Raw genomic sequence first — 11,557 nt, 5'->3', positions numbered from 1 at the left:
TCTCTCTCTCTCTCTCTCTCTCTCTCTCTCTCTCTCTCTCTCTCTCTCTCTCTCTCTCTCTCTCTCTCTCTCTCTCTCTCTCTCTCTCTCTCTCTCTCTCTCTCTCTCTCTCTTGTGTGTGTTATGGAAAGTGGAACAAGGTAAGAAAATAGAGTAATGCAGAAATGAGAGTGAAGGAAAGAAGTAAAGAGGGAGAGGGAGAAGGAGAGGGAAACTTGCATGCGAGGTCAGCAGCTTTCATGTTGGACAGATGAAGGAGCGAGAGAGACAGCGAGAGAGAGAGAGAGAGAGAGAGAGAGAGAGAGAGAGAGAGAGAGAGAGAGAGAGAGAGAGAGAGAGAGAGAGAGAGGTCAGTTTCATGACATGTATATTACTTCTTGTTTTCCTCCTCCTCCTCCTCCTCCTCATCTCACAGAAAGGGATAGATGAACAAAAAGGAAAGGAATAGAAAGAGAAAGACTGGACGAGGAATGGACGGGAACCAGAGAGAGAGAGAGAGAGAGAGAGAGAGAGAGAGAGAGAGAGAGAGAGAGCGTGTGTTGGCGGGGGAGGGGGAAAGACAAGCGGTCTCTAGCAGTAACGGGTGTCGTGTTGGGCATGGCAAGATCTCCCCTGCCCCCTCCCCTCCCTTCTCTCATGCCCAGAAATGCCCCTCGCTCCTTCCTGAGTGTGTGTGTGTGTGTGTGTGTGTGTGTGTGTGTGTGTGTGTGTGTGTGTGTGTGTGTGTGAGGATTGAGTAAGCAGACTATGCCCCTTCGTCTCTCTCTCTCTCTCTCTCTCTCTCTCTCTCTCTCTCTCTCTCTCTCTCTCTCTCTCTCTCTCTCTCTCTCTCTCTCACAATAATACACTAGTTCACCTTGAAATCTGCAATATTAACACCGTTTTCTCTAATTACAGTAAATACTATAATTATTTCTTCGTCTTTTAATGTCTGCATGAATGTAAGTATGAACCAGAATCTCCACAGAGAGAGAGAGAGAGAGAGAGAGAGAGAGAGAGAGAGAGAGAGAGAGAGGGCTGCTCACCTTGGAGAACTCTGAAATTTGCCACACGCCTCAATCTCAACCCTCCCTCCTTCTCTCCCTCTTCCTCTCCCTCCACGCCCCTCCACCGCCCTCCCGCCCCTCACACACGCCCAAGTGGACACGATGGAGAGGGTGGAGGAAGAAAAGTCCACCCACTCCTTGCCGTCTGGGTGGAAAAAGGAAAAAAGTAAAGGAAATATTGCAACGTGTTATCTTTTCAGACCCGCTATCCACTCCCCCCTCGTGCCTCCTCCTCCTCCTCCTCCTCCTCCTCCTCCTCCTCCTCCTCCTCCTCCTCCTCCTCCTCCTCCTCTTCCTCCTCTTCCTCCTCCTCCTCCTCCTCCTCCTCCTCCTCCTCCTTCTCCACTTACTTCTTCATCTTTATTATCATCCATTCTTTTATTCCCATTCGTAACTCCTTATTTTTCCTTTTCTTCCTCCTCCTTCTCCTATTCTCTTTTATCTCTCTATTCTTAAGCTCAAGTCACGTTTCTTCCAATCTCTTCCTCTTCACCTTTCTCTCCTCCTCCTCCTCCTCCTCCTCCTCCTCCTCCTCCTCCTCCTCCTCCTCCTCCTTCTTTTCCTCCTTCTTCTCCTCCTCCTCCTCCTCCTCCTCCTCCTCCTCCTTCTCCTCCTCCTTAACAGCCTTGCCTCCTCCCGTTCTAATAGTTTATCAGTACAACTTTCTCCTCAGTTGTAATTATAGCAATTGCATCATTAACAGTTATTTGTATTGTAGTGGTGGTAGTAGTAGTAGTAGTAGTAGTAGTAGTAGTAGTAGTAGTAGTTGTTGTTGTTGTTGTTGTCGTTGTTGTCGATTATTGTTGTTGTAATAAGTAATAAGAGGAGGAGGAAGAGGAGTAGGAAGAGCAAGAGGAGGAGGAGCAGAAGTAGATACAGTAATATTCTCTCTCTCTCTCTCTCTCTCTCTCTCTCTCTCTCTCTCTCTCTCTCTCTCTCTCTCTCTCTCTCTCTCTCTCTCTCTCGCTAACACCGCTACAGAGGATTCAATTCCGCCCCATAAGGAGTGTGATCCGCCTCCCAAGGACAGACCAGTGAGCAGCGCTGGAATCTCTTAAGCGCCCAATGATGTTGTTAAATCGATTCGCAAAGTGTTTAATGGCGAGGCAATTGTCTTGAAACAGTTTACCATGAGAGAGAGAGAGAGAGAGAGAGAGAGAGAGAGAGAGAGAGAGAGAGAGAGAGAGTTATTTGCGGTATTTTTTTTTTCGTATCCGTTTGCCTTCTGCATTTGTTTGTTTGTTTTTTTTTTTTTTTTCGTTTTTTATCAATATTTCAGAAAAGTGATTTTGTTATTGACTTGTCTTTGTTTATTTTATTTTTTGTCTAATTTTGTTTCGTCTATGCTGGAATCCTTCGTTTTCTTTTTTTTTCCTTAATATTATTTTTAACCACATTTTTTCACATTTTTTTAAATAATTTTTGATCCGCGTTATATATTCATTTTCATTAATTCACCATCCATTTATTTTTTTTCTTTTTTTTATTTATCAACTCTTTATCTTTTTAAATGACACTTACACAATTAACATACATTCTGAAAAAATTAATAAATAAAGCAAATAGAAATTTAAAAATACTCAAAAATGTCCAGAAATAAAAATGAACATTAAGAAAGAACGTTAAAAATAAATAGATAAACAAAAATAAGAAAATTCACAAAAAAAAGCCCCCTTAATAATAAGATACTCCAGATTAACTTTTTTTCCTCTCTCGGAATTAAAAAGTGTATCCCCTATGGAGGGACAGCCAATCAGGAGCAGGGAGAGGGCCGCGCGTGGGCCAATCAGAGGGCGAGGCGAGATCTTTATGGAGGAGTGATTTATTTCGAACAACGGGTTATCTCCCTTTTTTCTTCTTATCCTCTCTTGTCTCTCCTCCTCCTCCTCCTCCTCCTCCTCCTCCTCCTCCTCCTCCTCCTCCTCCTCTCTAGGAATAAATAAAACAGTGGTTCGTGCAAGAGAGGGACAGAGAGAGAGAGAGAGAGAGAGAGAGAGAGAGAGAGAGAGAGAGAGAGAGAGAGAGAGAGAGTCGTGGAGATGAAGGTCCCAGGAAATACTAAGAAAATTATCTTCCCAGGACAGATTATACGATCTTCCTGTGTCCTCCTCCTCCTCCTCCTCCTCCTCCTCCTCCTCCTCCTCCTCCTCCTCCTCCTCTTCCTCCTCCTCCTATTATTACAGTTATCATATTTCTATCTTCCTAAGTTTCTAATCTCACATTTACTTTATTCCTATCTGTATATTCCTCTTCCTCCTTTTCCTCCTTCTCCTATTGCTTTTTATTTAACTTCTTCCTCTTCTTTTCTTCATTTACCTTTTTTCTCTTCTTTCTTAACCTTCCTTAGTTTCTATCACCACCACTACCACCACCTACAGTTCCACTAATTAATAACCTTATTATTTAATCCACAAATAACGTACTTTATTCACAGTTTATAATGAGGAAAAGAAGCGAAAATAAAAGAAAAAAAAAACCTCCATGATATTTAAACTCTTACGTCAGAAAACTTCCCGAACCCCGAGCTGCGCGTGGGCGTCCCCCGTCGTGCATCCGCCAAAAGTTATCGTACACATGGCGATACCGTACCTGCGTGTAATCATCGCATAGGGGCGTACACGGCGCCTTTGTCCGCCTCGAGAACACATGAGGTACGCGTGTTATGCCCTCTCTACATGTCCCTTATCGGAAATTAGATCTAACGGCGTGGAAAAGATTAAAAGGGAAGCGTGCGGTCTCGTGTCTGTTCGGTTATTATCGTATGAAAACTCCTGCGGCCTTGATCTGGCGGGAAGGCGGCCATCGTACTTAAGGTTAACCCATTATCGTGCAATGACGGCAAGGGGTGTTTTTCTTTTCACATATTCCCTCAACAAGCGCCTTCAAGGTCCGCTGTTGCCCGAGGGAGGAAGGATGGAAGGCAAGAGTGGCGGGGGAAAGTCACGGCTTGTTTGTGTTTATATCAGTGTTTGCTTACGAAACTTTGATCATCATGTTCCTTCCTTGGATTGTTCGCTTCTATTCTTAACAATTTCTTTACTCTCTCTCTCTCTCTCTCTCTCTCTCTCTCTCTCTCTCTCTCTCTCTCTCTCTCTCTCTCTCTCTCTCTCTCTCTCTCTCTCTCTCTCTCTTATATGTTGATTAGAAGTTTTTTCCTTTATTGATCTGAAGCTTTCTTTTTATTCTCTATATACTTAATACCGAACAATAAGAAGGGAAGTAAAGAAAAGAAAGAAAGAAGAGAAATAATGATGGAAGGAAGGGAAAGACGGAGGGAGAAAAGAAATATGCTGCAGCCATTAGTTATTCCGTCTTTTCTTTCGTCCTTTTATCCTTCAGTCCTTCCTTTTTGTCTTTCTTTCGTTGGTGCGTTACGTAGTTTTGTGTTTGCTTGTTTGGTTAGGTCTGGTTTCCTTTGTTGTTGTTGTTCCAAGTGGTGGTGGTGATGGTGGTGGTGGTGCTTGGGCAGGCTGGTATAAAAGCTGATTGTTGTACTTTTGTTGTTGTTGTTGTTGTTGTTGTTGTTGTTGTTGTTGTTGTTGCTGTTGTGACTTACTGCTTACTGTATCGGAAGCTTCCCCATTCCTACCTTGCTTACGTCACTCGTGTTCTCAGAAGGGAGGAGGAGCAGCAGCAGCAGCAGCAGCAGCAACAACAGCAGGAGGAGGAGGAGGAGGAGGAGGAGGAGGAGGGGGGAGCTGATGTGATGCAATGGAGGAAGGAAAGACTTGAGTAGGTACATATGTACCAGGAGAGAGAGAGAGAGAGAGAGAGAGAGAGAGAGAGAGAGAGAGAGAGAGAGAGAGAGAGAGAGAGAGAGAGAGAGAGAGAGAGAGAGAGAGAGAGACAGAGAGAGATTTTAGGGTTGGGTTGATGACGATATAAACAAATACGAGTTTGTTTGCATATTACCACCACCACCACCGCCGCAGCCTCCACACCCACCACCACCACACTTACCACCACCACCACCACCACTACCACAAATGGCAAAGCAAACACAATTCCCTTAATTGCTTATCTCCCCAATCACTTAAATGCCTAGACGGAACGATACTTCCACGAAACGCATGGAAACACCACGAAGCCTGAAGGAAATTTAGACATCTTGAGTATTTTGTGTTTTGTGTCGATTGCAAATTCTATCGTTCAGGGAATCTTGCTTACGTTCACATCCGCGAATGGAGAGAGAGAGAGAGAGAGAGAGAGAGAGAGAGAGAGAGAGAGAGAGAGAGAGAGAGAGAGAGAGAGAGAGAGAGAGAGGCTGCATACTTCATTAAAAGAAACTAAAATATTAGCTAATTTCCATAACAGTATAATATTATCTTCTTCCATTTGCACCTCAGACTACTAAAGATCATAAAAAAATCATTGGAACACAGAAAACCGAAATGAAGTCGGATTAAAACAAGCAAGTAATCAAGGAACCGAAAAACAACAAACGCGCCGAACTCACCAATGACTCTCAACCTCAAAGTCTTTAAAAAGAAAATAATAACCATAACAAGAATGAAAAGACAACTCTCCATGCATTCATTTTCTTCATAGTCATTTTCTTTTTATTCATTACCTTTTGTCATTTGTCCGTTTTTCTTCTTTGAATATCAGAAGGTTTTGTTTTTGTCACTTTCATTTTTTTTTTTTTTTACGTTATTTTTACAAGATTCTCGTTTGACTTAATTGTTACGTTTTCTTCTTAACCGTTTCCTTTTAATATAGTCTTCTTGTCAACATCTTCCCGTTTTCCTTCTCAGAATATCAATAAACAACTTTTTATGTGCTTGTCAGGTTACCATAAGAATGTAATGTTTCTTTTTTTCTTTTTCTTTTTACTTTCTATATAAGAGGTTTCTTTCAATTATCATCGCATTTCTTAGTGTTTTACTCTTTTATTTTTTTTCCTTGTATTTATTTCTCTTCTGTATATTTTCAGTAAAAGATCCTTATTTTATTTCATTCTTGTGTCTCCTGTTAATCATGTCCATTAACTATTTTGCCTCTCAGAATAACAATGAACACTTTCTTGTGTTTTTTTTATTTAATTTAAATTTTCTTTACCGTCAATTATTAATATTTTTATATTTTTCTTTAGGTTAACTCTTTTTTTGTTTTACCGTTAATTATTGATCTTTTTATACCATTTCTTTAGTTTTACTTTTATTTCCCACTTTTTAGCGTAAATGTTTCGCAAAAGGCGCTCTTGTGTTCCTTTTTGTACGCTCGTTTTACTTTTTTCTTAGTTTTAGCATAAATATTTCGTAATACGCTCGTATGATTTTTGTGTTCCTTTGTAGACGCTATTTTTTTTTCTCTCTCTCTCTTTTAGCTTAAGTATTTTAAAACAAACGCTCATATGACTATTGCTTTGCTTGCCAGACGCTCGTCTGAGTGGCGCCGCGAGTCTTCGTTGTGTCGATCAGTCTTCACGCACGGCTTGCCGCACGTATTGTCTGCCCCCATTATTGTTACTCATTGTCTGGCCGGCTTAATTCTATCTTGGCTGTGTATTTTCATTCTCTCTCTCTCTCTCTCTCTCTCTCTCTCTCTCTCTCTCTCTCTCTCTCTCTCTCTCTCTCTCTCTCTCTCATTTGTTATTGTAATGATGATGATAACATTGCTAGTGGCAATAATAATAATGATAATAATAACAACAACAACAACAATAACAGTAATAATAATAATAATAATAATAATAATAATAATAATAATAATAATAATAATTGCAAATGCCCAATATCTTGTAAAAGTTTCACACACACACACACACACACACACACACACACACACACACACACACACACACACACACACACACACACACACACACACACGCACGCACATACAAAGGGCGCCCACCCCAACATTCTTTCTTGTGTGGGCGGCAGAGAGAGAGAGAGAGAGAGAGAGAGAGAGAGAGAGAGAGAGAGAGAGAGAGAGAGAGAGAGAGAGAGAGAGACTAAATAAATTTGCATATCACCACATATTTATTTAGCATTGTCATCCTTCCAGCATCTTTCTTTCTTCCTTTTCTCTACTTATTTACTTGCCTACTTTAATGTTTTCCTTCCCTGTAAAGTAAATAACATTAATTTTGTGAGCCACATCTTACGAAATAAAGAAAGCAAGGACAACATAGGTTCTCTCTCTCTCTCTCTCTCTCTCTCTCTCTCTCTCTCTCTCTCTCTCTCTCTCTCTCTCTCTCTCTCTCTCTCTCTCTGGTCTTAATTGCTTCTCAGAAAATATTTGGACTCAGGCATTTCTCAGAATATAAGTTTTATAATCCTAACATTCCGTATCTATTTATCTTCTCTCTCCCTCTGTCTACCTATCCACCCTCTCTATCTATCAGTTTATACAAGTGTGTCCGTCTGCCTCACTATCTATCTGTCTATCGAAGTGACTGTCTATTTACCTGTCGGCCTCGTTTACTACCTGTCACCCTATCTGTATAACATACCTGTCTTGCGGCTTGTTATAGAGGCTGGGAGGGGTGCAGGGTATGGCAGGGAGCTCATGGCAAGGTGAGGTAGAAGCAAGGAGGCAGGGTGATGCGTACGTATATGTGTGTGTGTGTGTGTGTGTGTGTGTGTGTGTGTGTGTGTGTGTGTGTGTAGTAGAGTAGGGTGAGTGAGAAGTGTGATAGAGTGCGTGGGTGTAGCAGGAAAGGTGAGGTGTTTTGCAAAGGGTGAGTGAAAAGGGTAAAGGTTAGGTTAGGGAGGGTGAAAGAAGGGATTCGAAGGGATAAAGGGGTGTTTAGGGGGATTTTAAGGGTGTTAGGGAGCTTACGAGGATTCAGAGAGAGAGAGAGAGAGAGAGAGAGAGAGAGAGAGAGAGAGAGAGACGGGGAGCGTGTGAGGGTGGTTCAACCTTCTGTCCGCCAAGATAACCATATTAGGGGGAGGGAGGAGGGAGGGGGAGAGGACGTCTGGAAGCTGCCGCACCACTGACTCAGCGGCGCCTTGACTCAACCTCTTCCAGCCATCCTCACTGACTCACTGCTCGCTCTCACTCATTTGCTCACTCGCTTGCTCTGTTTATTACTGGCTGACTGGCTGACTGACTGGCTGACTAACTAACTGACTGATTAAATACTGACTGACTGACTGACTGACTGATTAAATTACTGACTGATTGACTGACTGACTGACTGGCTGACTAACTAACTGACTGATTAAACAACTGACTGACTGACTGACTGACTGACTAAATTACTGACTGACTGATTGACTGACTAAATGACTGACTGACTGACTGACCGACTGATTGACGAACTAACTAAAAAAAATAACTAGCTAACTAGCAAATTAATTATAACTACTAGCAACTAACTTTTTAACTCACTCCCTCACTCACTCACTCACTCACTGTTTTGTTCACCCTTGACAATATACAAAAAAGAATAAGAAAGAGTGAAAAAAACAACATATCATGAATTGTCAATGGAAGTTACCGACTTTTTTGGCGAGAAGCGTTTGTGTTGCATAGTGTTTCAGGTGACCAGTGTTTGTGTTCGTGCTTCGAGAGTCAAGGTGAAGCCCTCTCCAGAGTTGTTTTGCTTCGTGTTTGCACCTGAAGCCTTTCCCCGAACCTGTTTCGAGGTAGGGGAAGCTTCGATCACTATCTGGACGAAGCATTGAACTCACCTGTTGAATAATTCTCACCAATACTTTTCCTGCCATCTGTGTGTGTGTGTGTGTTTTTTTTTTTTTTTTTTTTTTTTTTTTTTGGTGTATCTCTTACCCTTCTTTCTTTTTCTTTTCCTTCTTTTTTTTTATCTGTAACTCTGTGTCCTTCTCTTCTCTTTTCCTTCTTTCTTACCACCTTCATTCTTACCTGTTGCAATATTACGCTTGTTCTTCATTTTACCCCTTTTTTTTTTCCATCGCCATTCTCTCGCTTCTTCTGTTACATTACCTTTCCTATAACTCTCCCTTTTTTTTTCTTTTTTTTTTAACTTTTGCTTTCTCTGTTACATGATATTTTTCCCCTTCTGTGTCTTCATCTTCCCTGCTCTACTTTCTCCTCTCATTCATTACTTGATTTTGCCTTATCTGTATTTCCTTGCCTTTGTTGCTTCATTCGTGTATCATATTATTGCTTCATTTTCTCATCACTCAGCCATTCAGTTTTTTTTTTTCTGTTTACTTTCATTTTTTTTTATTTTCTCCATCACCACCACCACCACCACCACCACCACCACCATCATCTCTGCTGCTTATTAATTTCTTACCTTATTTTTTTTTTTTCATGTGTGTAGTTTAAGGTGACTCGTTCAACCTTCAAGTGTAAGAGTTGGCGAACCTTTCATACTTTTTAATCCTTCTTAAAAGAGTATTGGTAAAATTTTTCCTTCTTTTTATTGGTATGTTGGTAATGGTGGATTCTTAACTTTGTGTTTACCTGTTCTTACTTGTGCTTTATTGGTGCTTTTTCTTTTTTTTTATGATGCAAGAGTGTTTTGGTGTTTGTTTTTAGCTTATTTTCTTTTTTTTTTTTTTGTTTTTCTTTTCTTGGTGGTTGTTGTGGTTTGTGAAGGTTTTATGATTGTGTTTGTTTATGTGCAAGAATGTAATATATTAGTAGTAAGTTTATGAATGTGTATAGGGGAGTTAAAACACACACATACACATACACACACACACACACACACACACACACACACACACACACACACACACACACAATCAGATCACCTTTATGTGTCTCAAACAGAGGTCAGCCCGCCTTCCCCTCAAAGTCCCGACACCCACACCCACACCCACACCTCACCCCTCTAACACACTGTGGTATTTACTCTTGACATGGCCATACACACACACGACATTCAGACACACACACATACACACACACACACACACACACACACACACACACACACACACACACACACACACACACACACACACACACACACATAAAATCTTGCTCCACCAATCTTAAGTATTTCCGTCGAGAGAGAGAGAGAGAGAGAGAGAGAGAGAGAGAGAGAGAGAGAGAGAGAGAGAGAGAGAGAGAGCATTACACACTGCATTTTCCCAAAGCATTAATGTATTTTTTTCTAAAAGATATTTTCCTAAAATTCTCTCTCTCTCTCTCTCTCTCTCTCTCTCTCTCTCTCTCTCTCTCTCTCTCTCTCTCTCTCTCTCTCTCTCTCTCTCTCTCTCTCACCTCACCACCCTTCACATCTAACCTATGTCTAAATAAGTCCACCACCACCTTCCCTCACCTGTCCCTCATTACTTATACAGGTACTGGTGAACCACTACCTGCACACCTCGCTATTTAATCCTCTTACCCTTACCTCACTCACTTCCTCACTCTCACGGAGACAGAAACGAGCGCACAAGGTTTTTATGAATTTTCTATCAGCTTACGTCTAATTTATCTCAGTCACTAATAAAAGGGGGATTTTGAGAGATTCTTCAGCTAAACACTTTGCATTTTAAATAATAACCTGATTTTCAACTTTTTTTCACGTTTTGAAAGCAGAAATATTAATGGGCCAGATTTCTTTCCGTCATCTCACGTCCTACTCACTTTTAGAGTCGCGAATAAAAAGGTGGGGAATTTAAAGGTCATGCACAGGTAGACAGACAGAGAACGTTCACTTCACCCTCGGAATATTACGTGGGCTGTCACAAGGCCGTGGAGGGTAACGCGGCCTGGCGGGGAGTGACAGGTGATGTAACACGTAACAGGTAGTGAGTCTTTATTACCCTCCGTGTCTCACCTGCTGCCTTTCCTTAATTAGACAGCAAGGTACGGGGCTTCCCACCTGTGACAATCCTTTTAGTAATTTCATTTCCATTCACATAGGTGTACGCACGGCCAGTAACAGGTGACGGGTAGAAAGCTTCATTTCCTTTCTCACCAGGTGTACGAACTCAATTTGAAAGGGAATGTTGCACCTGTGATCAATTTCAGCCTTTGTAATATCACTTCCAGCCACACGGGTGTTTGTTTTGGTTAATAGTGAAGAGGTTATTTATTTATTTTTTTTCACTTCCATTTCCCGACCGATGAGATCCGTGACCACAGGCGAGGACTCTTAATTAGAAAGAAAATTTTGCACCAGTTTCAGTCTCTGTAATCTCACTTCCATTCACGCAAGTGTTTGCTGTAGCCAGTATCAGAAAGGTTATTTCACGTCCAGGTCCCGACAGGCGAGACACGCGGGGGCAGGTGAGCAAAACACAACACACCACGAAAATTGAGGCTCCGCAAAAACAAAAACCACCACAAGCACTTTCATTTTCAAGCCTCGGTAGTCAAGTCCTCGGCGACCTTCCCCTTTCATCCTCGAACATCCTCCTCGCTTATGGTGGAGGGCCACTTTCCTCTCCACCTACGAAGGGGAAAAAGAACCTGCTGGGAGGGGAGAGTCGGGGGGAGGGGGGGCGCTACTCACCAGCAAGGGAGAGAAGAGGTGGCTGGCACTGCTCAACGCCTCACCTCACTGACACACACTGAGCCAGGTGGTCCAATCCTACCTGTCTGCCTACCTGCCTGCC

General features: G+C 42.0%; 1 protein-coding gene across 1 annotated transcript in view; it reads right to left on the bottom strand.

Moving 5' to 3' along the window:
- LOC135109640 (uncharacterized) overlaps positions 1–11,557 on the bottom strand; it is a 70,391-nt gene extending 58,834 nt beyond the window's left edge. Inside the window, exon 1 of the mRNA XM_064021117.1 lies at positions 11,455–11,557. The gene's annotated coding sequence lies outside the window, so the exon portion shown is untranslated. The remainder of the gene's footprint in view (positions 1–11,454) is intronic.

The sequence above is a fragment of the Scylla paramamosain genome, chromosome 19 (assembly GCF_035594125.1).
Source record: "Scylla paramamosain isolate STU-SP2022 chromosome 19, ASM3559412v1, whole genome shotgun sequence".
Lineage (NCBI taxonomy): Eukaryota > Metazoa > Arthropoda > Malacostraca > Decapoda > Portunidae > Scylla > Scylla paramamosain.
Note: the sequence above shows the minus strand (reverse complement) of the source record. Positions and strands in the feature narration are given on the sequence as shown.